Raw genomic sequence first — 20,315 nt, forward strand, 5'->3', positions numbered from 1 at the left:
TTGAATTGCTTGATATATCAATTGCTTGTGTGCTTGGTGATCTTTGTGAGATGAGTTCTATACCCGAACTCGAGTGCACTTAGGATAGGAGAATGGCGTAGTCTCGTCGACTTGTGTGGAGTTATTCCTTAGCAAGTTGACTTGCGAGTCCATTCACTTGGTGGAGGTCATGTTGGGATCAATAATGTCACATAAGTAAGTTGTGGTTAGACATTACTCTTTCCAATATCGGCCTTAGAAGCCAAGGACCTTAGTTTATCAAACCCATCTTTGCCTATTTTTAGGACGTAGTGCGGAAGTCGTTCAAATGTAAGATTTGATGCGATTGTTACGCGATACTACACTCATAAGAGTCTCTCTTGAGAATATTTTAAGAATACGAGTAGTCGTTTCTCCGATAATATTCAAAAGATGGGATGATGACTATGGGAACCTCTGGTAGAACATGCTTGGCAGGTTTAAACCCTAGTACACTCCCTTTGGGTGGTTCTTAATCGAGACTCCATGCTCGTGACTCGCAACAAACCCGTGATTCATGGTTGATCCGTTCATATGGCCTTAATATCAATGGAACTTGGGTGTTGATATGGTGTAAACCATAATCCACCTAAATGGATGATTAATATTAAGGATAATATGAGCCATCCCATGACCTTTGTTTGGTGTGCTTTGCTTGATCCTTGAGTGTGATTGTTGCATTCATGCATTCATGCATTCATCTGCATCCATATCATCAAATAAAAAAATAAAATTTTCAAGGAACTTAAGGGGTTTATTTGCAAAATTTTCAGACATGGAAAGACAAAGAAGGAATACAAAGAAGTACAGCTTCAGACAACCCGATTTGAAAGAGTTAAGGAATCTGACATCCTATGTATTAGATCCCTTGGGTTTCAAAGCTCGTTTTGGGAAGCTCCTTCCTCTTCTGACTACTCAGGTGGATGAAGGGTTGATGAGCGTATTGGTGCAGTTTTATGATCCTCTGTACCGTTGCTTCTCTTTTCCGGACTTCCAGTTGTTGCCTACCCTCGAGGAGTATGCTTATCTTGTGGGTATACCTATTCTGGATCAGGTGTCATTCAGTGGCTTGGAGAGCATTCTTACTTCTCGAGAGATAGTTGACATGTTTCACATAGATGAATCCCTGATTAGTGCTCATATGACTACCAAAGGTGGAATTCAAGGTCTCCCTTCTGAGTTCCTCATTGCTCAAGCTACTGTTTATGGGAAGGCCATGAGTGAGGATGCCTTTGAAGCCATATTTGTACTTCTCATCTATGGATTGGTATTGTTCCGCAACATCGACAAGTTTGTGGATGTGAATGCTATTAGGATCTTCTCTGCTCTTAATCCCGTTCCGACTCTGTTGGGTGATACTTATTTCTCTTTGCACATGAGGAATGCAAAGGGTGGTGGTGCTATTGAGTGATGTTTGCCTCTGTTGTATAAGTGGTTTATTTCTCACTTACCTCAGACGATCGCCTTCAAGGAGAACAAGGGATGTCTACGGTGGTCTACGAGACTTATGTCTCTCACTAAAGATGTTATCTCTTGGTACAACCATGTATATGACGGTGTGCAGATTATCGACTCTTGTGGTGAATTCTCCAATGTACCTCTTCTTGGTACATGTGGTGGGATTAACTACAACCCTGTTTTAGCACGTCGTAAGCTTGGGTTCCCCCTAAAGGATAAACCTAATAACATTCTGTTAGAAGGTGTGTTCTTTCAGGAGGGTAAAGATCCCCAAGGCTTGAAGGGCAGAATGGTTCGCTCTTGGCGTAAGGTCCATAAGAAAGGAAGGAAGGAGTTGGGTCCTAAGAATTGCATTGCTTTGGAGCCTTACACTGCTTGGGTAAGGAAGAGAGCATCTGAGTATCTCATGTCTTACGATTATCCAAGACCTACACCTTTGGTTGTGGCTGGCCCTTCAACCCTCCCTAACCAAGGAGTAGAGGAGTTGAGAGACGAAGACCTATCACGTTCCTGGATCCGTGAAAAGGAAGAGGTGCTTCAGCAGATTAAGGAGAAAGATGCTTTGATCGAGTTCCTCGAGCATCAGGTCATTGACGATCCTAATGATGCATGGACTTATCTACTTCCTGAGTCTTCCAAGTTTTGGAAAAGGAGGTATGATCGACTCGGCAAAGAGAAGGCAGATATGGAGGCAGCTTACGAGAGAGAGGTGAAGAGGCTTCGTGCAGCTTATCTTCCTGCGTCCCGAGCTTCTAGGGATCCATAGGATGATTATTTTCCTTTTCTCTTGTATACGATTGACAGATGTACTTCTTTTTCCTGATGATATATGATGAGATGTTTCCATATGCGATAAAATGCTTAATATTTCCAAAATTTGCAAATAAAACCCTAAAGTTCCTTTGAAATAAAAACAAATCATATGCACAAGCATTGCATGCATCATATGCATAAGTAGGTGTTGTTCTCAGCTTCTGGTCCTGTGGTCTAACTCTGTTGCTCTTCATTTATTTTGAAGATAAGCTGACTCACCGGTACTACACCAGAGCCAACTCTTCCAGATTGATGGATCATCTAGAGCAAGAGAAACGTGAACACAAAGAGGAAGTCGCCAGACTGAGTGCTTTGATGGAATCGTTCTTGGCTGCCCAGAGCCAGTCGTCTCCGACACCTTCAAATCCTCCCCAGAGGACTATCATCTCTGAGATTGTTTCTTCAACTGTTCCTGCAGCCAGTGCACATTTCGCTCCGACAACTATGCCAGCCGGGTTTCCGTGGGGGATGCCTCCCAGCTTTATGCCTGAGGGCCCTGATCCAACTTTTGCTTCTATGCCGACATCTAGCCCGGTCCTTGCTGTTCCTCCTCTTGTCGTGCATATCGTTCCTAGGGTAGACGACACCATCTATCATTCTGAGTCGTCTGAGGGCCCAGATGTTCATGAGAAGATGGATGCTATGAATGATCAATTTCTTGAGCTGCGCAAGAAATTGAAAACTCTTTGAGGAAAGGATTTGTTTGGCAAGTCTACTTCCGAATTGTGCTTGGTTCCAAATGTGAAGATTCCGGTGAAATTCAAGGTCCCTGACTTTGAGAAATACAAAGGGAATACTTGTCCTCTCAGCCACCTGGTCATGTACGCCAGGAAGATGTCAACTCAGACTGATAACGACGAGTTGCTCATACACTACTTTCAGGACAGTCTGTCCGGTGCAGCTCTGCGTTGGTATATGAGTTTGGACAGTACGAACATCCGATCCTTCAATGACCTTGGCGAGGCCTTCGTCAAGCAGTACAAGTATAATGTGGATATGGCTCCCGATAGAGATCAGCTAAGGGCCATGTCCCAGAAGGACAAGGAAACGTTCAAAGAGTACGCCCAGAGGTGGCGAGAGTTGGCAGCTCAGATTCTGCCTCCGCTAGAAGAGAAGGAAATGACCAAGAACTTTTTGAAGACCTTGAGTTCATTCTATTATGAGCGGATGATTGCTAGCGCTCCTTCGGACTTCACCGAGATGGTGAATATGGGGATGCGTCTAGAAGAAGGGGTTAGAGAAGGACGGCTAACCAAAGAAGAAGGCTCTTCTGCTAAACGATATGGGGCGTTTGCGAAGAAGAAAGATGGAGAGGCCCATGCTATGACCTCCCATGTGAAATCCAAAAGACCCTCTGTGAGGAGGAAGACTGTGCGTCCAGCCGGTAATCAGCATCAGGTGGCTCATATAGCTCCTGTCTTCAGAGATAATCAACAATATCAGCAGCATAACAACAACTAGCAACCATCTCAGCAATATCAGCAGCAACAACATCGTCCTCAACAGCAGGCCTATCAGCCTCGCAACAGTAATCAAACCAGCACGAGTTACGAAAGGAAGAAGATCACTTTCGATCCGATTCCGATGACATACGCAGAACTGTATCCCTCTTTTATAGAGAGGAAGTTGATTACTCTGAGTGATCCGCCAGCTATACCTGCTAACCCTCAGTGGTGGTATAAGCCTGAATTGCATTGTGTTTACCACTCTGGTGCTCTCGACCACGACGTGGAGAACTGTTTTCAGTTGAAGACTAAGGTTCAAGACCTTATGAGGTGTGGCATTTTGTGCTTTGAGGATGTAGGTCCTAATGTGAAGAAGAACCCATTGCCCGAGCATGGGAAATCTGTCAACATGGTCCAGCCCTGGCAAGTACAAGGTCAAATATGTCAGCCATATTCGACAGTCATTGGTCGAGTTGCATCGGTTGTTGTGTGATTACAGTCATTACGAGCACGATCATGATAGATGCCAAATCTGTCCTGTTAATCGTTTGGGTTATCGCCAGGTGCGCAAAGATCTTCAGGAGATGTTGGATGAAGGAGTCATTGAGATCCTTCAGAACAGGAATGTTGATGAAGATGAACCTGAGGTCAATGTGATTTCTCCGGTGTTTCGGATACCTGAGCCTGTTATCATTAAGTATGATGGTAGCAAGCCAAAGGTTTCTCCTTCTTTGATTATTAAACTTGTCGGTCCTGTGCCTTATTCTTCCGAAAAGGCAATTCCTTTCCGATACAACGCTGTTGCTGTAGAAGATGGGAAAGAGGTGGCTTTGCCGTCCTCCTCTGTTGTGAATATTGCTGATGTGAGTGGGTTGACCCGTAGTGGTCGTGTGTTTTCCACACCCCCGAAGCCTCAGATTATTGCTGATTTTGTTGAGCGCCCGATTGGGAATGCAGTGAATTCTCCGAATCCGGCACCTGTTGTTAAACCCTCCTCTGTACTGAAGACTCCTGCTTTTGTTGGCCCGAGTGGCAATGTGAAAGAAGACTTTGATGAGATGCTGAAGCTCATCAAAAAGAGTGAGTACAATGTTGTAGACCAGCTTCTACAAACACCATCCAAGATATCCGTGCTCTCATTGCTTCTGAATTCAGAACCGCATAGAGAGGCTCTGCAGATGGTTTTGGATGTGGCATATGTCGATCACGATGTCACTATAGAACAATTCGATAGCATTGTTGCAAACATTACTGCTTGTAACAATTTGAGTTTTTGTGACTCTGATCTGCCTGAGGAGGGAAGAGACCACAACTTGGCTTTACACATTTCCATGAATTGTAAAGACGACGCCATGTCCAATGTGCTGGTGGACACTGGGTCATCCCTGAATGTATTGCCAAAATCCACTCTCTCTAAATTGTCATTTCAAGGGCCTTCCATGAGGCAGAGTGGAGTTGTTGTGAAAGCTTTTGATGAGTCGCGTAAGACTGTGATTGGGGAAGTTGATCTCCCAGTCAAGATTGGACCAAGTGATTTCCAGATTACCTTTCAGGTTATGGATATTCACCCATCATACATCTGTCTCTTAGGCAGATCATGGATTCACGAGGCTGGCGCTGTGACATCCACCCTACAGCAGAAGCTGAAATTCGTGAAGAATAAGAAACTGGTAGCGGTAGGGGGAGAAAAGGCTCTCCTGGTTAGCCACTTGTCTTCCTTCTCATACATATATGCTGAGGATGAAGTTGGAACTCCTTTCCAAGCTTTATCTATAGCTGAGCCTGTTGAGAAGAGAACTCCTTCATTTGCTTCCTATAGAGATGCGAAATTGGCCATTGAGTGTGATGCAGTTGCTGGTTTAGGAAAGATGATTGAGCTGGAAGACAATAAGTCTCGGGCTGGCATTGGCTTTTCTTCTGGGGTCTTCAATAAGAAAGGGTTGTTCAAGAGTGGAGGTTTCATCCACATCGGTCAGAGTGAAGAAGCTGCTGCTGTCTTGGAAGAGGATGCAGAGGACTCTGGCAATTTTGTCATCCCTGGAGGGATCTGCAACAATTGGGTCGCTGTGGATATTCCAATAGTTATCCATAAGTCAGTGTAATGTTCATTTTGTTTACAAACCCTTCTCCCATGCCAAAAGGAAAAGTGATGACATTGTTGGCAACATAAATACAATGATATTTTCATTCAATAAATTCATGTTAAATGTTTGTTTTTGCAATTGTTTTCCATTTTCGCTTTTTTGCATGAAATTGGTGATCACAAAAAACCCTAAAAAAGGAATAAAATCAATCTTTGCATCTGCATAATGATTTGCCTTGTTTGATTTCTAAAAAGCTTTTTATATCCGAAATCATTATGCAGGTTGATTTCTAAACCCATTGAACATAATGATCCAACGCCATCTCCCAATTTTGAGTTCCTTGTATTTGAGGTAGAGGAAGATGATGTTGAAGAGATTCTCGATGAGATTACCCGTCTACTTGAGCATGAAAAGAAGATCATTCAGCCGCATCTTGAAAATCTGGAAACAATCAACTTGGGGTCTGAAGATTGTGTTCGAGAAGTGAAGATCGGGGCACTCTTGGAAGAGTCTATTAAGAAGGGGTTGATAGAACTTCTATGAGAATATGTTGATATCTTCGCTTGGTCATATAAAGACATACCAGGTCTAGATACAAATATTGTGAAACATTTCCTTCCCTTGAAGCTTGAGTGCGTGCCTGTGAAGCAGAAGCTTAGAAGAACTCATCCTGATATGGCAGTGAAGATCAAAGAGGAAGTTCAAAATCAAATTGATGCGGGGTTTCTGGTGACTTCTACGTATCCTCAATGGGTGGCCAATATTGTGCCCGTGCCTAAGAAAGACGGAAAAGTCCGGATGTGTGTGGATTATAGAGATTTGAATAAAGCTAGTCCGAAAGATGATTTTACTCTACCACATATTGATATGTTGGTAGACAATACAGCTAAATTCAATGTCTTCTCGTTTATGGACGGATTTTCCGGATATAATCAGATTAAGATGGCACCTGAGGATATGGAGAAGACAACATTCATCACACCTTGGGGAACATTCTGTTATCGAGTGATGCCCTTCGGTTTGAAGAACGCCGGAGCCACATATCAACGTCCTATGACTACCTTGTTCCATGATATGATGCACAAGGAGATTGAGGTCTATGTTGATGATATGATTGCTAAGTCGAGAACGGAAGTTCAACATGTAGAGCACTTGGTGAAGCTTTTTCAGCGTTTGAGGAAGTACAAGCTTCGTTTGAATCCCAACAAGTGTACATTTGGAGTCCGTTCTGGCAAGTTATTGGGCTTTATTGTCAGCGAAAGAGGTATTGAGGTTGATCCTGCAAAGGTCAAAGCAATACAAGAGATGCCTGCGCCCAAAACTGAGAAGCAAGTCCGAGGTTTTCTTGGCCGCTTGAATTATATTTCCAGATTTATATCCCACATGACTGCCACATGTGCGCCAATATTTAAGCTCCTCCGGAAAGACCAGTCTCATGATTGGACCGAGGATTGCCAGAAAGCTTTCGACAGTATCAAAGAGTATCTGTCTGAACCTTCAATCCTGTCTCCGCCTGTAGAAGGAAGACCTCTAATCATGTATCTGACAGTTCTTGAAGACTCGACGGGTTGTGTCCTTGGTCAGCAAGACGAATCAGGAAAGAAAGAGTATGCTATATACTACCTGAGTAAGAAGTTCACTGATTGTGAGTCTCGATACTCAATGCTTGAGAAGACATGATGTGCTTTGACTTGGTCTGCTAATCGTTTACGCCAGTATATGATAAATCATACAACTTGGTTGATATCCAGAATGGATCCAATCAAGTATACCTTTGAGAAGCCTTCTTTAACCGGGAGGATTGCCCGTTGGCAGATGTTGTTATCTGAGTATGATATTGAGTATCGAGCTCAGAAAGCTATTAAAGGTAGTATCTTGGCTGACCACTTGGGACATCAGCCGATTGAAGATCATCAGTTAGTTCAGTTTGATTTCCCAGACGAGGAGATTCTGTATTTGAAAATGAAAGATTGTGATGAGCCTACACTCGATGAAGGGCCAGAGCCTGGTTCCATATGGAGTATGGTATTTGATGGCGTTGTAAATCAGTATGGAAATGGTATTGGGGCAGTAATCATTACTCCTCAGGGAACACATATTCCTTTTACAGCAAGGCTAACTTTCAAATGCACGAATAATATGGCTGAGTATGAGGACTGTATTATGGGATTGAAAGAATGCATTGATGTAAGGATCAAGCATCTCGATGTTTACGGTGATTCGGCCCTCGTTGTCAATCATATCAAGGGTGAATGGGAAACGAATCAACCTGGTCTTATTCCATACAGAGATTATGCGAGAAGGATTTCAACGTTCTTTACTGAAGTTGACTTCCACCATTTTCCTCGAGATGATAATCGAATGGCGGATGCTCTTGCTACGCTTGCTTTCATGATTATGGTTAAATATTGGAATGAAGTTCCCAATATCACCATGATGCGCTTGGATAGACCAGCTCATGTCTTTGCAGTAGAAGAGGTAAAAAATGATAAGCCATGGTATTATGACATCAAGTGTTTCCTCCAGAACCAGGTTTACCCGCCTGTGGCATCTGTGAAAGATAAGAGAACTTTTAGAAGATTGTCAGGTAGTTTCTACCTCAATGGCGAAGTGCTTTACAAGAGAAATTTTGACATGGTTCTGCTCAGATGCGTGGATAGACACGAAGCAGACCTGTTGATGACTGAGGTCCATGAGGGTTCATTTGGTACTCATTCCAATGGACATGCCATGGCTAGAGAGATGTTAAGAGCAGGCTACTATTGGCTGACAATGGAGTCTGACTGCTGCAAATATGTGAAGAAATGCCATAAGTGTCATATTTATGCGGATAAGATTCATATTCCTCCGACACTTCTGAATGTGATTTCATCACCATGGCCTTTCTCTATGTGGGGAATCAACATGATTGGCATGATTGAGCTGAAAGCGTCCAATGGACACAGGTTTATTCTCGTAGCAATTGATTACTTCACCAAGTGGGTTGAAGCTGCATCATATGCAAACGTGACCAGGCAGGTGGTCGTGAAGTTTATCAAAAATCAACTCATATTCCGTTATGGTGTGCCAGACAAGATCATTACTGATAATGGATCTAATCTGAACAACAAGATGATGGAAGAGTTGTGCAGTGAGTTCAAGATTGCACACCATAATTCTTCTCCTTATAGACCCAAGATGAATGGGGCTGTTGAAGCTGCTAATAAGAATATCAAGAAGATTATCCAGAAGATGGTTGTCACGTACAAAGATTGGCATGAGATGCTGCCATTTGCTTTGCATGGATATCGTACATTTGTCCGCACTTCAACAGGGGTAACCCCTTTCTCTCTTGTTTATGGCATGGAGGCCGTACTCCCAGTAGAGGTGGAGATCCCATCAATGAGAGTCTTGATGGAGGCCAAGTTGACTGATGCTGAATGGATTCAGAGTCGTTATGACCAACTGAATTTGATAGAAGAGAAGAGATTGACTGCCATGTGCCATGGTCAATTATATCAACAAAGAATGAAGAAAGCTTTTGATAAGAAGGTCAAGCCTCGTGTGTTCTGAGAAGGTGACCTTGTGCTCAAGAAAGTCTTGTCTTTCGCGCCTGATTCCAGGGGCAAGTGGACTCCAAACTATGAAGGTCCATATGTTGTTAAGAGTGCCTTTTCAGGCGGTGCTTTGATGCTTACAACTATGGATGGGGAGGATTTCACTCGTCCTGTGAATTCAGATGCAGTCAAGAAATACTTCGCCTAAAATAAAAACATAATAGCTCGCTAAGTTGAAAACCCGAAAGGGCGGCTTAGGCAAAAAATGAGCGTCTCGGTGGATTGAAAACCCGAAAGGGCGATCCAGGAAAAAGTTAGAGACATGAAAAAATGAATATTTGCATCCCGCTAGATTGAGTACATCATCCTGGGGCAATCTAGGCAAAAATTAGGGATTTGGCAGGTAACTGCATCTTGACAAGACTGTGTTCTACATCTATCGTTCTATCAGAGATTCTTGTTCATTCATCGTCAACTAAAGCTTCGAATACATCGAACTCGGAATTGGTGGAGAAATGGTCATTATGTTCAATTTAGCCCTTTTCCAATATATATCACCAATTTCAATCTTGTAAAGGTCTATGGGGTCAAATGAATTTGAGCTTTTATCCAATTATTTGCACTCTTATTTGTTTCTATTCAACAAATGTTTTGCATGTTTTAATTGAGAAAAATATCATTGTTTTAAATAAACAAATTTTTCACAAATTGTTTTTAAACAAAGTGAACATTCACAATGATGAAAGGATACTTAAGGAATTCTCAGTGCTCTCCCAAGGGTGGCATGATTTCCAACAGGGTAAGACATTTGTTCATATTCCTGGCATTTGATTGTATTCTCTTCTTCCAGATATTGTGTTGTGGGTTTTCTCCCCATCAGAGTGCCTTTCTTGGTTTCTTCCCCTAAGCAGAGTGTTGGGAAGATTTATTCATCCCTTTTCCCTTCCGCAGAGCAGTGGTTTTCCCTCCTTAGCAGTTGTGTCCTCTTTGGAAGGTCCGGTATTTGGTGGTTGATCCCCAGAATTCCTCCCAGTTTCCTCAGGTAGATCCCCAGCAGGGTTGTTGGTGTGGTGGATTTTATCTGTGAAAACAATTTCCCCAACCAGAGTTGCTTTTGCGGCAGATTCTATTTGTGCATTAAGCTCTTCTCCCCAACTGAGATTTATAGTTCATCCCCAGCGGAGTTGTTGGTGTGGTGGATTTTATTTGTGATAGATCCCCAGCGGAGTTGTTGGTGTTGGATCTTATCCGTGATGATGTTATCTTCCTCAGATAGATCCCCAACGGAGTTGTTGGTGTGTTGGATCTTATCTATGATGATGTTATCCCCTGCGGAGATATTGCTGTTTCTTGGCATATCGAATCCATAGTAGAGTTGTTTGTGTGGCAGATTCTACTTGTGCGATCTTTTCTCCTCAGCAGGTGTGATTTCCTTGGTGAGTTTGGTACTTGGTGTTGGATCACCAGTTTCCTTTATCTCCCTCAGATGGATTTCCCGTTAGAGTTGCTTTTGTGGCAGTTTCTGCCTGCACAATGAACTCTTTTCTCCGGCTGTGACCGATGTTTCCTCCGGAGCCGTTTGTGTTCTTCCTCCCGAGCAAAGTGTATGGTAAAGGTTTTTTAGCCTCTTTCCTCCTCAGCAGGTGAGAGATCCTTGGTTCGTTTGACCTTTGGGAGCTTCTGGTTGGTGGTTGTATCCCCACAAAGATTCTTCACCCCCTTTTTGGACTTCCCCGGCGGAGTGGTCTCATCAGCAGAACTTATTTGCGCCGTGATCCGATTCATAGTCGGAATGATTGTTGTTCATTCCCCTGCAGATATTTTTATGATGTTTCTGATATCTCTGGTTCCCCTGTAGAGTTGCTTTGGTGGCAGCTTCTGCCCGTGCAATGAATCTTTTTCCTTAGCTGAGACTGTTGATTCATCCTCAGAGATCTTGTGATTTCCTGTTATCTCTGATTCCTCGGCAAGGTCTTTGCTTCCTGGCTCTCGGATCTCCAGCAGATTGGATATTCTCCGGTGATCCTGGCTTTCTCTCTTGAGATGTAGTACCGGGTGGTTGATTCCTGGACCTGTTTGTGTTAGATATGTCTGTTTGTCAGCATTCATCAAACATAAATCACGCATATACATGCATAATTATAACATTCAGATATTCATGTTGCATTTTTTGCCATATATCGTTGTTTGTTATCTCTTGCTATTTGGTGGTATGTATTTCCTCAAGCAGATGTCGGTGTCTGATCTCTCCATATAGAGTTAGCCTCTTAAGCAGAAAGTGTTTATCTTTCCTGCCATTCCCCACTGAGTTATATCCTCGTGGATGACGGTTGTTTCTGTTTCCTCCCAACACATATATTGGGATGGATTTCCCTATTGAGTTATATCCTCATTAGGATGAGTCTTGATTCAGTTTGCCTTTTTGGTTTGATCCTAAATTGGCTTCTTGTGACTGTCTTTGGTGTTTACCTGTGGTAAATGAATAATTGCTCATTAATCGGCAATCCTTCACCTTATCCCCAGTAAGGTCGTCAGTGTTTATTCACCTTATCCTCAGCGAATTGTTGTGGCTTTCTACCCAGTAACCGGTAGTTATAAGTCCTATTTTTGTGGTTTTCTACCCAGTATCCGGTAGTTATAAATCCTACTTTCTTCCCCTAGCAGAGTTGACCATTATGGTTCATCCTGTGTGATGGCGGATTTTTGCGGTCTTCTGCCCAGTATTCGGTAGTTGTAAATCCTATTGTTCCTCCCCATCAGAGTTTGTGCTTCCCCGTGGTGTAAATGAATAACTGCTCATTAATCGGCAATCATTCATCTTATCCCCGGCTGAGTTTGTGGTTTTCTACCCTTATGCCGGTAGTTGTAAACCCTATGTTTCTTCCCTCGCAGAGCTAACCATTGTTGTTCATCCTAGTTGATGACGGTTACTCTTCTGTGGTTTCCTACCCAATATTCGATAAGTGTAATCCCCTCCTTGGTGTTTATCTTCATCCAGTATTCGATGTTGATATTCCCTCTTTTTCCTGGGTAATTGCCTCGTGCTCGCAATTTATCCCCGGCAAGTCATCTTTTGTCTACCCTATTGTTGTTGGTAACGATTGTTTCTCCCCTGAATTGGTCATCATTACAAGGAAGCACAGGTCAAGCACTTCAAGAGCATCCTTCGTGCAAGAGCTGAGATATTTTCCTTGGTATAAGGACCACATGATATTACAAAGAGCTTATAGGAGCTAGGATTCCATTTTGGAGCCATTTCATCAAGTGATAAAGGCCCAAATTCAGTCATACATTTCATGATCATCTGAAGACCAAGAAGTCAACTGTGCAATCAACTGAGGGCTATGGGTTGGGGAGATGAATTTAAACACCTCAATCATGTTCAAATGAAGCCTATTTGTCATTTCAAACATCTATCTTGAAGATTTTGAAGTCATGGCAAAAGTTTCCAAAAATGGAAAGTGACCTGTAATTTCAAGTTTCCAAAAATGGCAAGTTTCTGGTCCACATTCAACTTGACTTATCAACATCGAAGAAGTTTCAAATGAACTTTCGGTGAACAAGAAAGTTGAAGATCTTTCTCTCCCCTTTCCAAAAAGTCCTATTTCATGTCCATATGATGAATGGTTGAGAAGTTATGGCCAAATGATCACAAGGTGTGCATGGAAGTTCAAAGTGACATAACTTTTGATACAAAGCTCCAATTTGGTCCATTCTTTTTGCAAAATACTCCTCATGACCAATACTTTTCAAAAAAAGCCTTGCCATGCATGTAAAAAATGTGTATGATCATCATTCCTCAAATGTCCATTTTGGAGGGAAATTCTACAATTCAAAATTGGCTTAAGCTACAAGCAAAATACCATTCAAATGTTGATTGTTGGTTGATTATAAGTGAATTCCAAGCTTGCATGGGCACTGTTCACGTGTAGCATGTGCATGAGCTTCACATTTGCATTTTTTGCATATTGCCTTATTTTTTCCTAATGATGATTAACCATTGCCTAATTGTGATTTCAACATGATTAGCACACCATATAAATAGCAAACCCTAATCTCATTTGCAGAGAAGAGAAAATTCAGATCAAATTTCCAAATTCCCTCCATTTTTCTCTCTCTTCGATTCTTGCATTTCTTCATACAATTCCTCAAAATTCTTGCATAATCTTGATCATCATGCATCATTGAGTAGGAATCAACTATTGGTTTGAAGAATTTATTCCAGATTTGAGCAGATCGAGTGCATCTTCATGGAATTGGATTTTTGAAATTCAGCTAGATCTAGTTGGTTTCAGTGGATTCTTCTTGCACAAAGCTTCAACAGAAGCATAGAGGAGCAGATCTGGAACTTTAGAGGCCTTGAACACACGTGAATAGTGAACTGCAATTCCAAGTAGGTTGAATTTCATCATCTCCTTTTGTTGATTTCTTGTTATGATTGTGTAGATCTTACTTAGCTGAGCATGCTGATATGATTAGATCTTGATTTGGCTTAGAAATGAGCATGTATGGTTGAATTAAAGTTTTGATGTCAAAAATGTTTGTGCTCGATCCGTGCGATACATGATGATTTAGTTGAAATGAACATGATATTTGGACTCCTGGTTGAATGCTGGTTCGAACGGTGTATCATTTGCCAAAATCTGGAAAATTTGTTGAAGCTCCGCCGAAATTCCACCGGAGAAGACGACCGGAGCTTAGCTCCGGCGTCTGGCTTTTGTGCTAGGGTTTTAGTCCTACGTGTTCGCCATATCATCGCTTGCTTGTCTGTTCCGTTGGCTGTAATTCGTTTGACCTGTGCCACGTTTGAGTTGAATCTGATGTGTGTTGATGACACATTAATGAAACGATGTGTTTCATTTGTTCCATGTTGTATGCTTGCGTGTTGCCATGTGTGTGCCTCCGTGTGTGTTCCATTGGCTCTTGTTGCTTTGATTAATAATTTTTTCTAAACTAATAAGGCATTTACTTTAAGAGCAATCGATTTCAAAAAGGAATGTCAACAACAATTTCAAGGACGGTAAATCTTCATGTGTGAAGCACCTGTTGGTCTTCCCTGAGCATTAGATGACTTAAGTCTCACCCATAGTTCGTCATTCATTCCTAGCATGGTTTATAAGTTTCTCTTCGAGTAATTTGTTGCCCCCGGTAGAGTTGGTGGACGATTCTTCTTCCAGCTGAGTTGATGTTTTGTTTACAATTCATCTTTCCCCAACTGAAATGTTCTCTTTTCCTAGTTTGTGAGTTGATGAACGAACCCTGGATTATCTTGGAACCTTTCTTTGGACTCCAGATTCCCAATGCAGTTATTTATATTGCATAGCCGTGACAGTTTCTCCCCTATGTGAGTTAGCAAATCCGATTGATTTTGTTGTTGGGCCTTGGAATTAGTTTATTTCGCATTCTCCAAGAAGAATTTGATGATCGTTGAAGTTTTATGGTATTTTATGTGTCCGGACAGATCATTGAATCCCCAACAAAGATGCACATAAGTGTTTATGAAATCCCCATTAGAGCACCTGGCTCTCCTCACTCAGATGTTTATCTATTCATTGTGATTTAAGACCCCTGTGAAATTTCATCTTTTGATAGGAGCTCTTTCCCCATAAGTGCTCAGTTCTGAGCAGTATTGGTGATGTCACCTGGAAGATTATTCCCCATTTGATATCGTGGTGACTTAAAATTCCCCGTAGAATTGACTTGATAGGATCCTCGGTATATCCCTCTTTATTCCTCAACATGATTAGGTGATACTTTTCAGTAGTGCTTTCTTCCCCCCACCCCCTCCACCCCGACCCCCACCCCGCGAAGTGTGCCATGTTGGTTGGATGCATGGTCTCCACCACTTTCCCAACCAGAGTTGAAGTCATTTTGAGTAGATTTCATAACCTCGATTATTTATTTTCATCCCTAGCAGGTTCTCCAGTTGGTGCTCCATCTTGTTGAGATTTGTTGAATATCTAGTTGTGATGATTCAAATCTTTGTTACTTGTATCCTTTGTGCTCATTTTTTGGCATGATCATACACATGCATATGCACATATAAAGCGCATCATCAAATATATCATTGTGCATTTTATCACATTCGATGTTTATTCTGATCCCCTTCCCTGGTGACGTTATCTCCCCATGCAGATTTTGGTGTGTCTGTCCTCTTTTAATCGTAGAGTGTTAGCCGCTTAAGCAAAAAAAGTTTATATTTTCTCTTGTCCCCATTGAGTTATTTCCTCGTGGATGATTATTATTTCATTTTCCTTCCCAGTTCATTATCTGGATGGAACCTCTCCCCTTTAGTTATATCCTCATTGGGTTGAATCTTTTTTACCGTTTCTTTCTAATTCTTACTGTAAGACCCCAATTTTGGCCCTAAGATCCCTCATGGCCCATATCATACCATATCATTGCCTCAAGGATCCTTGCATGCCCTAGTTTCCCTCCTAGTGGGTGGGGTACCTAGTGAGTGTGGTTCTTGATCACCAAGCATGTATTGCATTTGTATATCATTGCTTTTCATATGTTTACTAACCAAAAGTACAAAAATATTGTCATCTAACCATGTTACTTGCAGTTGAAGCAATCAACAGTCAAACAGTCAAATCAACCATTGAGCAATGGATGGTGGCCATTCTTGCAGAATTTGGGCACCATGATCATTCATCAAGAGTTCATATGAGTTATGACATCATTTGGAATCAAGATATCAAGTGGTAGAGGCTTGGAATTCATCAGAACTTGGTTCAGTCAAGCAAAACCCTAGTAAAGTCAACTGAAGTCAACCTTGGTCAACTGTGCATTTAATCGGTGATTTGATGGTGGGAATTGGTCTGAGAGGTCTCATTCATGTCCATATAAGCCTCATATATCATGTCAAACATCATCATTGAAGAATTTGAAGTCAAACAAGAAATTTCCCAAAATAGAAAGTTGACCTGTAATTGGAATTTGCCAAAAATGGAAACTTCTTCTCCTCAACATTACATCATCATACAAGCTTCAAATGAATTTTTGCCCAACATGAAAGTTGAAGGTCTTATTCTCCCATTTCCAAAAAGTCCAAGAACACTCAATTCCCATTTATGGTTGGCAAGTTATGATTAAAGCTTTCTCAAAAATTTTTGAACTTCAAAAGGCCATATCTTCCAAACCATTTGGCCAAATTGGGTGGGTTTTTTTGCTACAAGTCATATTTGATACCCTCTTTCCAAATCTTCCATCATAATTCACCAAAACTCAACCAATCAAAATGGCATTTTTAAGGTGGTTTGAATTAATTCAAGTGAGGTAAAAAATGACTTTGCAAAATAACCATTCCCAACACTTTCTATCAATTGAAATGGTTCTGAAAACATGTTTTGGATATGTTTGAGGCCCAAGTTCGCAGCTGTACACACACACCTTGCCATTTGAGTGAAAATTGATCAATTAGCAAAAACACCTCATTTACAAAATTCCAATTACCACATAAATTAACCATGCTTAGCTTCACTAAACAGACTATATATTCAACATTTGGACTCTGAAAGCCCTAGCAGCCACAACTCTCACAAACAGACCAAAACTCTCTTGCTCTCAAAAACATCCATTTCTTCATTTTGAAAATTCTGCTGAAAACCTCAAAGAACTCGTGCATTGCTTGTTGGTGCCATCACATACAAACCATTTGGAACCATTTGCCAGCCTCACATCTCAACTGCAAAGCCTTTTTCATGGACTGTTTTGAAGAAGCTCTCCCATGGCAGATTTCGATTTGAGCTGAAAGCAAGGTAGCTGAGCCAAATTCCTTCACTCATTCATCATCTGGAAGCTTGTAGAGCACCTGTTTCAGCTTTATACAACCAAACAACAGCTGAATCATCACTGCTCTTCAACTTTGGTAAAATTTCAAATCTCACCATTTGCAAAATCATGTTATACTTTAGATAGATCTTGCTTTGCTGGTCACAATGAGCTTTGAATCGATGAAAATGGTTGAGTAATTTGAAAGTTATGTTGTCATGAAATTTGATGTTCAAGTATGTTTTTGCATGATTCTTCCATACTAGCTCGAGTTAGTGAAAATGATTGTTGGATTTGTGATGTATGTTGTTTGCTGAGTTGAATGCTATGCTTGTTGACCAATTCTGGGCAAAAAAGTTTTTCACGATTTTGGATGATGATGAACAGTGAACGCAAACCCTAATCCCTGCCCAGAAACGCGATTGGCTGTTTTCAATTTTTGTTTTGCATGGAAGCACTATTCCATTGCCATGTAGCGTATCAGCATGTGACACGCAGGATAAGTGGAACGCAGCGTTCCATTTAAGTTCCAAGTATTTTCAAAAATGCCACTGCCGTGCCTAATTGTCCCATTAAATCATGTTATTTCACAATATTTATTTCATTTTGAACACAAACTTACAAAAATCATAGCACATCCATTTTTTATCCAAAATTCATGGGACTTTTTGAAAAATGCTCTGTATGATCTCTAGTTTTTTATCATGATTTTTTCCAGATTTTTTGCATGAATGGATTTTTATTGGTGCTAGGGTTTGTGACATGTGCTCATTTCATGTATGTTTTACCAAATCAATTGTGAAATGATGATGCTTTATCCAATGCCTTTGAAATTTTTTGTGCTTAAACTAGACACATTCATGGTGATTTTGGTGTAGAGTTTGTGAATTTATCATTGCTGGTTTGTGAGTTATGATTTTTTGAATTAGGGTGTGACAATTTATGTCACACCATTCATGTCCAACTTCATGATTTTTATTACCTTGTTTCTTGAACTCAAATTGATCTGAATTTTTGCATGAACATACTTGTGGATGTCTAGTTTACATGTGATTTTTTCTGGAATTATTGATGGCATTTCCTAATTGTTTGAGATTTTCTCCCCTGTTTGGTCATATGTTGACTTTTTGTGACACATGTTCCCATATCATTTGTGAAATTCTCATACTTAATTGAATGGACATGAAATTTGACATGTGATTAGTAGACATCTTAAACCTTGCCATGGTTTTGATCCCATTCATTTCTCATATGTTGTCACTGATTTATGAATTATTGAAGTTGGTACATGTTTGGTTGACTTCTTTGAGCATGCTTGAACTTGCCTTGCCTTTCTGATTTTCATTGACCAACTTCCCTTGATCCAAATGAGCTGAAATTTGATATGCTTATCATGCTATGGATTATGTTTGATCATGAATTATTTGATGATTTATTGAATTGTTTATGATTGGTTTTGAGTTGAGTCTTGCTGTTGACTTCTATGAGCTTCTATATGCCATGCTTTGACCTAATTTGCTTATGAAATCATAATGATAATTGATATGAACATGAAACCAATTGGGTTTGTTTCTTGATTATTTGAATTTGATTTTGAACACTTGTCATTTGCTGTTTTGACTTTCTTATCTCCTTTTGACCCTAGGCTTGTCCTAGTGGTCCTGTTGCTCATGTTTGAGTTCATTGTTTCAGGTTAAGCAACAAATGCTTCAAAAAGATCAATACAAATTGAATGAGCTTATTTGATTATCATGACTAACTTGTTTGTTTTGTAGGTTGCTTGGCTCATATGCTTTGAGCTTTGTGCATTGCACACTTAACTGATTGTGTTGACTGTTGATCTTTATCTCATTTTGATTTAAACTTTGAGTTGTGTACTGATTCTGTTTGACTGGTTTCAGGTACCTTTAGTTGCTTAGTTCTTTAAGAACTTGCTTTGCTTTGCTTAATAGCAATTTGCATTGAGGTATAATCCCTTTTCTTCATGTAGTCTGGAAGACCTGGCCTGTTACTTGGCCAGGCAACTGTCTGAAGTCCTCCTTAAGAGGCAATGCTTGTGTGTGTTTACATTTGTCCCAAGCAGGAAAAGTCCTTTTAATAAGGCAATTGGTAGATCAAAGAGATATGCAACCTATCTCCTACTATTCTGTGAGTCTTCTCCTTGCTCCCATTACATGGTTGTAGCATTGAGATTCAAACCCAAGATCTATCGAGTCAATAATCTGTGGAGAGAGTTCCTACTTTCTGAACTCCCACACCTTCTGATATTCAAATGCTCTCCCTGACCAGGGATAAGAGCAATGAGGCACACCCCTCATATCCTTTCATTTGCTTCACCTTAGTCCCTCAATGGCAAGGTTAAGAGCACTATTAACCCTATTCCAGTTGGCTTCAATGCCTAACCCTTTGTGTGAGCCTGATTGTTTGGTTATAATGTGTGCTGAATGACTTCATTGATTGATTGCTTATCTCATATACATATGTCTGCTTGCATGCTTTGTGCATTTATCATCATTAATTACTCATTAGTGCATGATCATTTCATTTATCTCTGTGACATATCCTTGTTGTTTGCCCATTGAGGACAATTGTAAGACCATCCATCGGCCATTGCTCCTGTGATATGGAAGTGAGTATAAGACCATCTCATTGGCCACTCATCTTCTCTTTGCTCGATGCATTTGTTTGTTGTATGTGAGGATGCAATTGTAAGTCCCTGCAAGTTGGCATTTGTATTCCTAGGACCATACTGTGGAGGTTAGAGTAAGCCCAGATAGATTGGCATCTGACATCCATGTTTTGCTTTTGTTTGTTTATGTGAGGATGCAATTGTAAGTCCCTGCAAGTTGGCCTTTGCTTTCCTATGATCATATGTTGGATATTGGTATAAGCCCAGACAGATTGGCATCCGGTATCCAAGTTTCGTTTGTTTTAGGAGATTGGAATAAGTCCATCTATTGGCTTCCGACATCCTTGTTTCTTTGTTTAGGAGATTGGTGTAAATCCATTTATTGGTATCCGGTATCCGCTTTTGTTTGTGAGATTGGAGTAAGACCATTGAGTGGCATCCGGTATCATTTGTTTGCTTATTTTGTTATTGCTCATTGCCTATTCCAAAGGACACACTTGAGTCATCTTCAATATGATTTCAAGAGGTGAACATTCTAGGAAGTTTTACAATCCAT

Source organism: Lathyrus oleraceus, chromosome 1 (genome assembly GCF_024323335.1).
Source record: "Lathyrus oleraceus cultivar Zhongwan6 chromosome 1, CAAS_Psat_ZW6_1.0, whole genome shotgun sequence".
NCBI classification, from domain to species: Eukaryota; Viridiplantae; Streptophyta; class Magnoliopsida; order Fabales; family Fabaceae; genus Lathyrus; species Lathyrus oleraceus.